We start from the raw sequence: 14,682 nt of genomic DNA, 5'->3' as shown, positions 1-14,682 counted from the left end.
ATTTTGAATGTGGATGTATTTGAACTCTTCATGGTTTTTTGCTCATGTAGCAAAACCTGCTGTTTACAAATGGTCACGATTGAGAGAAGAGCTGCTTATTATCTCCTGAAAATCTACCGGACTTTCCCTTTGAAATATGTTTTGTAACACTGTTGTTTGCCTGTGACTGTGATCATTTCAAGGTCATAGTCCCTTAGCATATTTACTGCAGCCCGTGGACACTGACCTTTCTGGAAATTTGCTGGTTTTTTAGAATTCTTCACAAACATAAGAAGAAACTTACAGCCCTTTGGGTAACGTATCTAATGTTAAAGGGAAAGAACTTATCCATCTTGTGTTAAATGCTGAAGTGCTATTAGGAAATGCTAGCATTTACTAAGCAATTGTAAATGTATTGTTTATAAGTGTTTTCTATGGTCTCTAGCTCCCTGCTTTCCTCCCTTCTCTCTCTTTCTCTCTGTCTTTCTGGTTTTCTGTCTGTCTGTCTGACAAGATCAGTTCTTGGAGTGGTGTCGGTGTATCTCCTTCTCCACACATTTTCGCCTGGTGTCCATCGCTGGCCATCACTTTCCCCTTCCATGCCTGGTGTGGGAAGACACCACAGACATGGCTGTCAACACCTTGTATGATGGACTCTTTGAAGGCCTGGAGGTTTTCTCAAACTCGGATTCATATTTCTCAAATTACAGTCTTGATCATCAATCCGCTTTAGATTTGTATAAGTTCTTATTACGCTTACAACCTTGGTTGGCACTCTTTAAAGGTAAATTTTCATGGGACTAAATTCTAGTTTCTGATTATTAAATAAAAAATTCATGTGGTGAGAGGATCTTTTAATTGGTGTCTTATGACTCCTTTGTTAACCCTTTTTGCCTCTTTGGAGATGAGACATATGATAATAGTTGGGGTTTGGGGTTTTTTTTTTTTTTCATTCTTTGTTTTTTGTTTTTTGTTTTTTGCTTTATGGGCAAAGGAAATAATTAAAAGGTATCTGGCTTTTTCCATCTGATACTTGCTCTAGGGCCATGGGAAGTAGATCTAGAGGCTTGAGCCCCTTTATAAAAGAAGTTGCTAATATTATATGTTTTTTCCATCTTTGTTTAAAATCCTTTGTTTTTTAAACCCTGCTAAAAAGTTTTTGAGGTTTCATTTCATTTTTGCATAATCTCTTTCCATCATCCAGAGACTACCCTTACTTAATTGAAAATTTGTTTGCTTAATTTATAGATAAGGATAAAATCTTCATGACCTAAGGGCTCAGCTCAGATAGCATCTCCTCCTGGAAACTAAGAGATCCTCCTCTGTATCGAATTCCTCGAGTGTGTCCACTACCTTAATATTTCTTCAATCTATTCAATTTATCTCTTTATAGGTTTGCCTTCCCATTAGGCTGTAAACTACTGTTTATGTTGCTAGCAGTCCCCCTCACATTGGATATTTGTGACACAACTAGGTCATAAAAATCGTGCTAGATCTCTCTATGGAAGGTGGTAACTGACGCATGCATTTTTCTATATTATAAAATCAGTTTTAAATTCCAGTTCTAATTATCTTATTTTATGCCTTTACAACACTGTTTTGCGGAGTCTGAGGCTTCAGCAGACTAGGAAAGGAGCTTGTGTCCTAGGAAAGGTTAAGAGCCTCTAATGGAACAACATGTTCCAGAAGTTAAAGGCACTTCAGTGACGTTTGAGGGGATGGTTTCATGTGCCCTTGCGCTGGCCGTCATCTTAGTCATTGACTGATTCTCTTATCATTATTCTGGAGAGGGTTTTTGGATTTTCACGGGTGCAGAGAAGAGCAGAGGTTGGTTGACTCTCGGATGTTTCTAGTCTAGCTGATGCCTATTGGATTTAAGCTTCCATCAGTGTTTCTATTTATAAACAACATTTGTTTTTATGTGACATGGTTAAGATATGCTCAGAACAATGGTATTACGTCAGACATCATGTTACTCTCCTGTTCTATTACACGATAATACCATATTGCTAGTCTACAAAAAGCTGAAAACAGCCACCACATTCTAGACTTTTCTCCAGAAGGGCCAGTGATGTTGCATTTCTTGCATATTTTCTTCTAAAACCTTTTGTCATGAATTTTAGTTTTCCAGATGGCTCACGAATTTCTCAATGAATGCAAATACCTTTTGTGGTATTTCATGTGCGTTTTTCAGAGGAGATCTCATCCTGTGGGTTTCATGAGAAGAAAGGGTCACTTGAGTATTTCTACTTAGATATTCTCTACGCTTTTCAAATTTTTGTTCTCTCATTTCACTGCATCATGATCCTATATTTGGGAAAGTACGACCTACTGTTTGAAAAGTCCCTCATTCTCCTGCCTCAAAACCTGTTCTTTTACTTAAATCCACACCCAAATTTGCCTCCTTGCCCTTGTTACAATGAAAGGGAAGTTAGTTTTTTCTCCTGTTTGAAGGGAAGGAGGACTTTCTGTCTTATGTCCTGTTTGTTATAATATTGCTACAAATTGCATCCAGGAGTAGAGAGGAATGAGGAAGGCCCATTTTCATTCATTAAGGTGTATATTGAGTTGTATCTGGAAATACGAAAAGATACTCTTCTGACCACATGCTTTTTTTGGGAAAATATAGTTATATTGTTAAAAATATAGTACTTGTTAATGGAGTTATTGTTGTTTTAAATTAATGAATAAATATTTGGATCATTTTCCACTTTTAGCTTCCACTGCAGTTTTTTTTTTAAAGATTTGTTTATTTATTCTAGAGAGGGATCAAGAGAGAGCAAGTGGGAGCTGGGGACAGAGAGGGGAAGGTGACTCCATTCTGATCTCGGGGCTTGATCCTCCTACCCTGACTTCCTGAACTGAGCTGAATCCAGGAATTGGACACTTAACTGACTGAGCCTGCAGGCGCCCCAACAGTGCATTTTAATCAACGCATGTGAACAACATGAAAGCAAGTGTTCTGGATGGGTCATCAGTCATGTTTGGCAGCATACAGGTGTCAAGAGGCCAGATCGTTTGAGAAGTGCTCTTCTTGGCTTACCCTTAGGGAGCAGTTTCTTCCCCTCTGTTCCACTCTGCGAGCCAGTCTCATGTGGCTTCCACCCCTATTTTCTGGAAATGCCTTTATATTGACTCAAGGTAGTCAAGAGAGGAGCCAAGCCTACTCTTGGTGTTCCTCCTGTCCCTCCCATTCCATCTCCTCTATCTCCTTCTTGTGCTTCCTTTTCTGTTACCTCTCGTAAAGGTAAGTGACCCTTGGGGATCTGGCTGCCTTCCATGCTCCCTGAACATCCTCATTGCTTCACTGTTTGCAGTTACCATCTCTGGTTTGATGAAAGCCTTGATTTGATCCCTTTATGCTTTTATCCCCACTCTTTGGACCCCAATATTAAACAGCTTGCTGAAATACCAATACTTGGATCTTCCACCGGCACCTGCATTTTAATATGTCATAAATGGAACTTACCATGTCACCACCACAACGGCTCCTTAATTTGTCTTTCCTTCATCCATCTTCCATGGAGTCGCTCCATCCAGAAGTTCGGAAACAATTCTTGATGATTTATTTTTTACTGAGCCCTCAACATCCCTCACAATATCCAAGGTCTAGGTCACCCAGGTCCTCCATCCTCAAAACCATCCCTCCATCTCTAATTTGTATTCATGCCCTGCCCTCATCCCTATGGTCTCTGCGCTGAGTGCCTGCAAAGATCCAGCTGGCTCCTCAGTTATTCTCCACAGTGCCACAGGTCTCCTACCCACACCACCCCCAACGACCCACATGTCACGAGTCAGTATTTCCTCAACAGTCTTGATCATCTGTCTCCGGTCACATCAGCTGCTGCTTCTCTCATCTTCTCTGGCTCATCCCGTGCTACCCGGAAGAGCTTTGATGTGGTTGTGTTCTCCCTGTTCTGGTCTTGCATGCCTCCTTTTCTTTCATCCCGTGTGAGCACACGGCCCCTCCACCTGCATCTTTTCCCCCTCAAAGTGCATGCTGTTCTCACTAACTCCATCTCTGTCCTTTGTTTTCTAGAGTAGACCTTCTTCCCCAAGCGAGCCTTTCCTTGCCCACATCCTGCCCTTTGTCAGAGCCTCCATAGAGCCCTAAGTGCTCTGCTATGGCATCTGTCAATCCACTGAGTAATCGCTTGTGTGATGGGAACGGTAGGAGGCCAGCAAGCTCACTTGTCTTATTTGTCTTCGGATCCTGGAAGCATTTGCAATCTCACCAGAAATTCTCAGTACCTACTTCTCGAGTGAGGATGTTCATATATTTTTAAAATTATTTTTTCCTTGAAAGGTGCAGTGATTTCAATGATTTTCAATTTTCAAGTAATCATAGAATGCCTTGAGCACAGAATAGCAGTGATTTCAGAATTTACAAATACACGATTCATGGTTTCCCCAAGCCAGCATGGGTATAATTTCATCTACCACCCACAGGCAGATCTAAGAAAGAACACTGATGGGCTGGGGTGGAAATCGGAGGTGGCAACATGGTGACCGGGTTCAGAACTTCAACTGGAACATAAGGAAGGTGCTTGTAGTCATTGAGGATCTGGTAAAAACATTGAGATGAGCATGTCACAAAACCAATCCCATTGTTTTTCTTCTTTCCCCAAATGTCTTTAAATTATAAAACCCCTAAATATAAACATGGTGACTTTCTTTAAAACTGTTCTATCACGGAGGTGAAAAAATGAAACTCTACAATTCATCACAGGAGATAAGCCCTACATAAATGTTAATCTGGTAGGTTAGGACACCTGAGGGAAAAAATATGTCCATGCTACCTTTGGGTTTCGGAGGAAGTAAAATATTTGGAAAAGAGGTAAAATGGTTTTTTCATCTGTATTTTTCATAGAACTCTATATAATCTCTAGTCCATCCCGGAAGACACTAAGTTGATTTAAAGCTAGACCATGTCACCAGGGCATTCGGGTTCCCGCTTTGTTCAACTTCTTTCTTTCCATTCTCTTGCCCTTTTCATTTTATTCCTAGTATTGTGGGCAACGCAGCAGCCCTTCCTTTACTTTAAGTCATAAACACTTAAGACGTTTATGTCCACTATTTTTGATTCTTTGAAATTAAGGTTTGTTTATAAAGCATTTCCTTCCAGTATTATAAGTTTAGGTGATTGATCTTGGAATTTATAAATGATTATGGCCTTGAGTTTGCTGCTTATGACCACCAGCTCCTTTTCTCTTGCCTGATACGTTTCCCTTGGAGGACCTGCCTCCTTATCTAATGAGTGAAGCCCTTTCTCTTCAGATCTCTTCAGTGGGACAAATATTTATTGGCAGTCTCCCAGAAAGACTTCGTGTCAGATGCTGAGGGTAGACTACACGCCATCACCTTTGGTGTCTAAAACCTGCTTAGAAGAGGGTGCCTGGGTGACTCAGTCCCCCTGCAGTGGGAGCCTGCTTCTCCCTCTCCCCCCGCTGCGCCTGCTGTTTGTGCTCTCTCGCTCTCTGTCAAATAAATATATAAAATATTCAAAAAAAAAAACAAACCAAAACCTGGTCAGTGGAGTTTTTATTGTAATTACCTTCACTTCCTCCAGTCCAACTTTCTTCTTCTGAAAAGAATGGGGAAGAATCATTTTCCCCATTTTTCAGAAGTACATTAAGAAGTAAATTGGCGGGGGGGTTGTCTTGGTGGCTCAGTGGGTTAAGCCTCTGCCTTCGGCTCAGGTCATGATCCCAGGGTCCTGGGATTGAGCCCCGCATCGGGCTCCCTCCTCAGCGGGAGGCCTGCTTCTCCCTCTCCTACTCCCTCTGCTTCTGTTCCCTCTCTCGTTGTGTCTCTCTCTGTCAAATAAATACATAAAATCTTAAAAAAGAAGTAAATTAGGTGAAGTCCATTAAGTGACTATTTCAGTGCCTGGCATAGAGGCGGAACTCAGGAAATAATGGCCTTATGAGCAAGATAATGAGAGATCCCAAGAGATTCCCTGGGATTCCAAAGTAAGCTAGAAAGAAATGTTTTGCTTCCAGAAGGAGTGTAATATATAGATAATGGAGAAACAAATGAGGAAATCTGCGTTCATAGTTGTGGAAAACATTACGCCCATATCTCTCTAAAATGAGTATTCTTGCTCTTTGGTTTTGTCTAATATTTATGAAGGTGATCAGCTGCCCAGACTTGAGTGGCTAGTCCTTGGGTTTTGTTATTTTCTGCTTGCTTGGCCCTGTAGAAAGGCAGGAGAGGACCAGAAATGGGAAAGTTGCGACATTTTGTTTAGAGCTGATGTTTTTTGCAAGGCTTGGGAGGGCAATAGGCTTATGGAGATTGTTACTGTATACAGCGAGCTGAGATGTTGAGGGCAAAGCTTTCCCTGACAGCTGAGTGTCTTTCATCCTCCATGTGGAATGCCAGGAGGTTTTCCAAAGCAAACTCTAGAGCCAACACCCTAGTGTTCCCAGCATTCTTCTGCAGAAGGATGACTTTTCCAGCTTTGAAAGAGACAAATATCTTTTTCAAAATTCCTACTCCTGCAATCTCATTCTGAGTGAGGTCATTGGGTCCAAGAAGCAGTCATCTAACACTGTTCAAACGTTGACCCCCAATTGTTGTTCCTTCTGGAGGTCCTGAAAAAAAAAGCAAGATTAGGTTTGGAAGAGAATGGAAACATAAATGAGTGTTCCTCCTTAATGATGTTTTTGGCTGCCACCACAAGGATTATGGGCTTTAAGCTTCTAATCTTCCACCTTTTTGACATATTTCCTGTTTCAGTATTATTGTTCTCTGAGTCGGGGAATAAAAAGGCTGCTGAGCCAAATGAACCCCTTCAATGTACCCGAAATGTCTTTGTCTACAGTTCAGTGGCTGAGTTTAATTTTATTTCATTTTTTAAAAGATTTTTATAATTGCTTTTTAATTACATGAGATCGTTTTTCATTTATTGAACTAATTGCCTGCTATTTATTGATGTTCTTTAATCTTGTGCTTTGAGACTTGCTTATCATTTTAAAAGAAGAGCAGTGTTAACCACTGGGGTTGGTGTGGGGGGACTTTTGCCAAGCTTCCCCAGATCTCCCCCTCTCAGAAGTTTCAAAAGCACTCAGTGGCCGAGATCACAAAATCTGGTCAGCTGTTGGTAATGAATGACACCTGTTATCTTAAACTCTTAAGCAAGAAAGAGAGGAAGAAGGGAAGGGGAAGGAAGGAAGGAAGATTAGGTGAAAGAAAGGGAAGCTTTCAAAATAAACTGCATTCTAGTTTATGGCCACAAGTTTTTTTGTTTTTTTGTTTTTTTTAAGATTTTATTCATTTACTTGACAGATCACAAGCAGGCAGAGAGGCAGGCAGAGAGAGAGAGGAGGAGGAAACAGGCTCCCTGCCGAGCAGAGAGCCCGATGCGGGGCTCGATCCAGGGACCCTGGGATCATGACCTGAGCTAAAGGTAGAGCCTTTAACCCACTGAGCCACCCAGGCGCCCCTGGCCAAAAGTTTTTAATAACTGTTTTATTTTCCTGTTAGTAATAACATAGCTTTTTCTATGTTTGTGGGGAAGAACCAGAATCTGTGGCCGGTAAGAAATGATGGGGAGTATCCAATGTAGGTACAGTAATTGGTCAGAGAGTAGGTTCTTTTTAGAGCTTGAAGCATGGCCGTTGTTGAATTTAATCAGAATAACCCGTCTTTGAAAACATCCACAATAAATGATGAGCTTAGTCATCGTTTTACTAGTTACATTTGTTTTCTATTCTTGTATTTTCTTTTTTTTAATTTAATTTTTTTTTCAGCATAACAGTATTCCTTGTTTTTGCACCACACCCAGTGCTCCATGCAATCTATTCTTGTATTTTCAATACAATATATTATTCCGGAAAATCACAAGGTCTTTAAAGAATTTTTTTCATATATTCCACAAAGTTCTAAAAAGACCATTTTGAAAAAAATATTTGTGTTGGTTAGCACAAAAGGTTTTGTACAATATGATCCTAAATGATAAAATTGAATTCTCTAGAGCAGGACGTTTCAAACATCAGTGAGTGTGATTATTACCTCGTTATGTTGTCAAAATGCAGATTCTGATTAAATATATCTTGGTCAGGTACTGAGATTTTTTTGGTTTTGGGGTTTTTTTATTTTTATTTTTTTTAGTTTTTTGGTTCTTATGAGCTCCTTGGTGATGCTAATAATGTCAGTCCACTGATCACAATGTGAGAAGTAAGGTTGAAGTCCAAGTTTGAAGTTCAGTTCAGTTTCCAGCTTAGTCTCAGCATACACAAGAAGTGAGTGTGTATCCCCCTGATGTCTTTCTGTCTGGGAAAAGTTACATTGTCACATCATGAAAATATGAACACTCCTAACAAATTTTGACTTATTCGAACCATTTCCAGTCATGTGATTTGCAAATGCTACCTGAATTATAAGTAAAGATTATAATTTCATATTTACTCTGTCTTGGATCAAGGCAGTGTTATTTATATAATGCTTTGGTGTTCTCAAAGACAGGCCTTCCTCTTAGAACAAATCTCTCCATAACTCAGTTCTAATTTTTCCCACACGTTGGGAACTGAATGTTCTTGGCTCTTCAAAATTCAGAGGTTGAAGCCCTAACCTCTAACATGATGGGACTTGGTGGGGGACGCTGGGGAGGTGAGTAGGTAGCGATGAGATCATGAATTGAGTACATAGGATGGGATTAGCGTCTTTATAAGAAGAGCAGGAGACACCAGATTTCTCTCTCTTCCTGCCTCATTGGCTTTCTGAAGGCTTGGAAAATCGTTCTCACCAGGTATTGAATCTACTGAGACCTTGAACTTGGACTTTGCAGGCCCTAGCACTCTGAGAAATAAACGTCTGTTGCTAAAGCCTCACTATTTTGTTATATCAGTGCAAGGTGACTAATACAGCAAAGGAAGACTTTTATAGGTTGAATATGTGAAGTCCCTCCTTGAAAAAGATTCCTAAACAGCTCTAATGAAGTCCTTCCCGGGGCGCCTGGCTGGCTCAGTTGCTTAAGCAACAGATTCTTGATTTCAGCTCAGGGCATGATCCTAGGGTCCTGGTATTGAGTCCTGAGTTGGACTCCGCAGACTCAGGCCAGAGTCCGCTTCAGGATTTTCTCCCTCTCCCTTTGCCTCTCCCCCTGTTCTCATTCTCTCTGTCTCTCTCTAAAAATAAATAATTCTTTATTAAAAACAAAAGAAATCCTTCCTTATTAGCTAAGTAGTCACTTGTGCCATCACTTACAAAGATAAAACAAGGAAGAGTCAGCTAGAACCTTGTCTTCTTGGCTGTAGATGCATATATGCTGAGCTTGGGTTTACGCTTAGCTCGTTTTTTGTTTTGGTTTTTGTTTTTTCCCAGTACTTCTATTTGGTTAGACCACATTCCTCAAAGAAATGCCAACGTTCTTCTGTTTAGTGTTTTAGCTTTGCCTTTCACAATGTTCTTCTGTGTACTTTGGCAGAACAACTTTCAGAGTTTGTAGAAACGGCCAGTAATCCCAAGTTGTATTTTTATTCCTTCTCATTACTGATACAGAATAGAAAGCGGATAAAAATTACATGTAAAAAGGCACTTCTCTTAGGTTTTCTTAGAGCTCTGTGCTGTCTAAACCGTGCTCCCTGTTCTCTGCTTAAGGAATCTGTGAGCATCATATTTTAGATAGAGAATAATTTGTGGTCTAAAAAGTAATACAAATTAAAATCTGAATTTAATAGTTTCTTGATAAGATGATACCTGATATATTGTTATGTCCCTGACAGTGGTGAATCACAGGCCTTGGGCATGACAGTTTGGCTCTCAAGGGGACCCTGGGTAGGACTGAGGGTGGGTGAGGGTTGCTGACTTCCTGGGGGTCAAGGTCAGGGATGTTGTGAAATAGTCCACAATGTGTGGCACAGTTTCCCGCAACAGAGGATAATTTGAACTTCAGTGTCACATGTGACAAGGGTGAGAAACCCTGGTTTATTGTTATTTGATATAGTGTTGCCTACTTGTTTGGCTGTGCAAGGATGTTATCCCGGCAGTTCACATTAGATAATCAAGAATTGTGTGTATATTGTTTGTCAGCAAAATTGGATCCTTTTTCACATTTTGCTATGGTTTGTGACCAGGATTTTTTTTTTTTTTTATGTTCTCAACACCAGAATATGTCTATATATACGAAACCATTAAACAGTTCACTCATTTCTTTTTCAAATCAGAGTATTGTGCCACTGTCATTTGAGCATATTTATTCAGAAATAAATGTTGGTTTAACTACCCCTTGAGAAAGACCAGGTTCCCCCTGGCTCCAGGATACGCTCCCTATTTCTGGCCAAGTATTGCTAACGGGGCTCGCGGACACATTCAGCGTGGAGACAAGCTAAGTCCTTCTGAATCTCATTCATCTTCGGTGCCCGTGGACAAAGTGGGCAACCTTCGTGCCAGTGTTCCCAGAGTCTTCCCCTGCCCCGGGGTGAACAGGCTTGAGCAGCCCCTTACTCTGGAGACTCCTGCTGGCAGCCGGCCACTGTTATCCACGGAAACTGTAGCGAGATTATATAAAGCAAAGGCTGAGGCCTGAAATCAATGACCTAATTTAAGCCAATATGGACAAGTTTTTTTGCAATTGCTCTTTTTACCATTTTTCATCTGAGTTGCTAACCCTCTCACAGACCTCTGTAGGCCACTCCCGTGTCTCTACTTTAGTGGTCATTAGTGAAGGCGCCAGTGAACAATAATCTGCGTTCCCGTCGCCGCAAACGAAGAAACAAGACTAAGAAACAAAAATCTCACAATGTGAGGAAAATAAAAGGAGTGATTTCAGAGCCTCTTGGCCCTTAAAAACCAAACACTCTCAGGCTTGTGTCTATTGCTTGGGCACCTAGCTGTGGAGTTCAGTGTTTTTCAAGTGGGTTATCCTCCTGGCTGTCACCTGCTATGTGACTTCAGGTACGTTTTAGAACCTCTCTGTGCCTAATCTCGCTGAAAATGAACATAATAACAGCCAGTACATTGTATATGGGATGGTGATGATTAGCTCAACGAATGTATGTCAGCGCTTTAAGATAATGTCCAACACGTTATAAGCACAATATAAACATTAGCTATCATGATCATGTGTATACAGAGAAACTGACTTCAGTGTCTACACCTTAGTACTAAATTTTGTTTTGATGTAAAGACAATGAATTGCTTTTGAAACACCTTTTCTGGGGCTGTATCATTGCCCATTTAAGAATGTTTGCTGTCCTTCATACAACAGGCTATATCTGTAGTGAGCCCTGTTTTTCCTCCAGTTGTCTCCTTACTCCATCCTTCCCGTCAAAACAAGCCCACCGTCAAGCAGTCAGCATGTTGCGGGCTGAAACCAAGACACAAGCCAGCGCATACTTATTGTGTCGGGGTTAGGTCAGTTCATTGACCTCCGGCTACGTGTCCCAGATGAGTTTCTGAGTGACAGGGAGAGTACAGGGTGTAGAGGCACTAGCAAAATAATGTCTTGGTGTAAGAATGAAAGGAAGCAAGCCCTAGGCCTGTCTCTTTTGGCCACGGAGTGCGGAATAAACCGGAGCAAGCAAAGAAAGATGGTGATGGTGTCCTGGGACAAGACCGATGGCTTTGCCCGCACCCCTGGCTGCATCCACCCCCACCCAGGCGCTGTCTCCAGTCGCCCGTGTCGGTTGCCCATGCCAAAAAGTGTGGTTTGTGTCACTCTCTGTTTTGTAAAAGATGCTGTTTATTCCACTTTGAATCACAGTTTTACTTAGCAATAATTTTAAAAGGCCGGTTATTCTAAATTGCTTATGAGATGACTCCAAAGTCTGTTCCCTCCTATCCCCTGCTCTGCCCTCCTCCCCTGACGCAAATTCATCTACCAAGGCTTATTTACTCTGTGAATTAGAAGTATATTTTTTTATCGGAATGCATGAATTGCTCTGTTTTATTCATCCAGGTTCAGTTGTTATCCTCTTGCTTTTCATTCTGACGGATTTTAACCACCCATCTTTACGTCTTGTTAAATCCACAGGGAGAGTTTCATTATGATGTTCATTTAAATCCTGTTCTGTCCTAAGCTACGTATCCCTTGTACATTTCTTTTTCTTGAAGAATTGATTTGATTTTTACAATTGCTTTGGTTTGTTTCTTTTTTAATCATCTGGAAAAGTCTTCACATGCCCATAAGAATTCCTAAAACTACTTCTCAACACAGTTTTCCTTAGGGTCCAGGAGGATAGATAATTGGTCTGTGTTTATTTTTTCCCCCCTCACCTCCACCAATCTTGGGCAGCCTTTCCTATGGCCGACTCTGAAGCTTTCTTTTTAAGTGCCATCTTACGTTTCCATTGTACCTTCCTATAAATTTTCATTATTTCTTTCACTGCTGCTTGAATCTCTTTCTTTTGAAGCCCTTGTTATTTCCGCCTAGGCTTACTCCCTCTGATAGAGCCTATCCTCCGTTATTTTTCTATGAAAGGGCTTTTGGCTGTAATACCTTCTCCTGCTTCTTAAGAGACTTTAAGTGCAAATTCAGCTCTGCTTGGGATTCTGTTTTTACTATGGCCAAACCTCCTGGCTTGTCCATTGGTTGAGGACAGCTGGCTTCTTCAGTGGGGTCACAGACCCAGGTGATGAAGCTGTGTCTATCGATCATCAATCAAGGGATCTTTTCATGGACAGTTGCCTCACCCTTCTTTCCACTGTAATCTGTGTTTCTGATTATTCAAACTCTTGGGGGTTCTGAGGAGGGAGAGCACTTGCTTCTATTATTTGCACTCTAACTCTTCACCAAAGTACCTAGCTTCGATTTTTTTCCTCTCTGCCAAGTTCATTATGCTTTCCTCCAGTTTGAATTCTGTAATTTGGGATTTAGTTGCTGCCGTGAGATTTTCCCTGTTTTGTCAAAGGTACTATGTGTAATGTCTTTCCTCTTCCATCTGGAAAATATGAGTTGGATGCCATTTTGTGCATCCTGACTTCCGGTTGGTAAGAGTTGTCTAGCATCTGCCTCATAGGGCTCCATTACCAGACCAGAGTGATTTGTAACAAAACTAAAGTTTGTTCTCATAATCTCATTTCCCTCAATTCTATCCTAATGAATTCCGTGGCCTTTCCTTATGAAACCATTTACCATTCTCCACAGATGCCGTTCAGTGTCAGAGCTCAAGGAAAACAGGTACTAAATGTGACTTTCACGAGAAGATCTACGTCTTTGTTTCTTGTCTTGAAGAGTGTTAACTCTTCGAGGTTAGTCTTGTCTTCTCTTCAGTCCCATGGCTGGTTTACACATTGGTCTCCAGAACTTGGAGGGAGAGACATCATTTCATTTATTTATCTGTGAATCTTCGGTGACTACACAATTCCTTGCTTATAGGAGGTGCTCATTTCATATATGTTCAATGCATGGATGAAGGCTGTTACTTTAGGATGATTTAGGATGATAACTAAAAGGCGAAGACCGCCACGATCTTATTGCCTAGATTGGTCTGTTCTGACCCCAACGTCTGTTCTAAATGTTCTAAATGAGGGAAATGAGATTATGAGAATGGGGAGAAGTTGTTGTTGGATCGTTCATCTGATGAATGAATTAACTGTCCGAGTTTCACGTTTGTTTTTTCTTAGCTTTGTTTCATCACTAATCGTTTTTTACTCAACCTTTCCTTTAAAAAAAAAAAAGATTTTATTTATTTATTTGAGAGACAGAGAGCACAAGTGGACGGCAGAGCAGAAGGAAAGGGAGAGACAGGCTCCGGCTGAGCAGAAACCCCCCCGCCCCCGACATATGGGGCTTGATCCCAGGACCTCAAAATCATCACCTGAGCCAAAGGCAGATGCTTGACCGACTGAGCCACCCAGGTGCCCTCATCCTTTCTTTTTGATCTTTAAATTGTTAAGCATTTTAAACATTATTTTCTCACATCTCTCAGATAGACATAGCTCTGTCTTTCGGGGAAAAAAATGGCATTATTGCAGTCTGCTTTAGATGAAAAACATTCTCTTAAGCATTTAACTGCTGCTGTTAGTTTTCCAGAACAATATTTCCATAACATTCAGGGTTCAGAAGAGTATTTATATTCAAATTGCACATAGAAATTCATTCTTATCCTTGACTTACAAATCAAATTGCATCTTAAATATTATATTTAAGAGAGACATAGCTTTCAATTTTGGCTTTTAGGAACATATCTTCAATCCATTTATTCATTCATTTATGCAAACATTTATTGAAAACTATTATGAGTCAAGCAAGTTTGGGTCTTTAGGTATGCATATAGAAATAAGATATGTTCTCTGTTCCAAAGGAGTTCTGGGGTGAAAAAAGCCATAATTTATAAGCAAAATACAATGCATCCCATCTGAATATATAATGGTTCCTGACACCAGTGTAAAAGGACAGAAGTGGGGTTTCTGATGACTGAGCTTCCATAAAGAGGAAAAAGGTAATCTTGTTACTCTCAACAAGTTTTTAAATAACACCATAAATGCAAATCTGTTCACGCGAGATTTAGATTATGATCCATCAAGCACTTATTGACTACTTAATGTATACTGGGTGAGAGTCCCAATGTTTACACATACCTAATAAAACTGGTAACATGAGGTTGCTTTGATATAGTTTTTAAAGATTTTATTTATTTATTTCACAAAGAGAGAGAGATCACAAGTAGGCAGGCAGAGAGAGAGGGGGAAGCAGGCTCCCTGATGAGCAGAGAGCTCAATGTGGGGCTGGATCCCAGGACCCTGAGATCATGACAT

General features: G+C 40.7%; 1 protein-coding gene across 3 annotated transcripts in view; it reads left to right on the top strand.

Annotated features, from left to right (window-relative positions):
- FRMPD4 (FERM and PDZ domain containing 4) overlaps positions 1-14,682 on the top strand; it is an 847,457-nt gene that overhangs the window by 566,979 nt on the left and 265,796 nt on the right. The gene's annotated exons all lie outside the window — the stretch shown is intronic.

Source organism: Lontra canadensis, unplaced genomic scaffold (genome assembly GCF_010015895.1).
Source record: "Lontra canadensis isolate GAN:19392208 unplaced genomic scaffold, GSC_riverotter_1.0 scaffold68, whole genome shotgun sequence".
NCBI classification, from domain to species: Eukaryota; Metazoa; Chordata; class Mammalia; order Carnivora; family Mustelidae; genus Lontra; species Lontra canadensis.
This window is presented reverse-complemented; position numbering and strand designations above follow the sequence as displayed.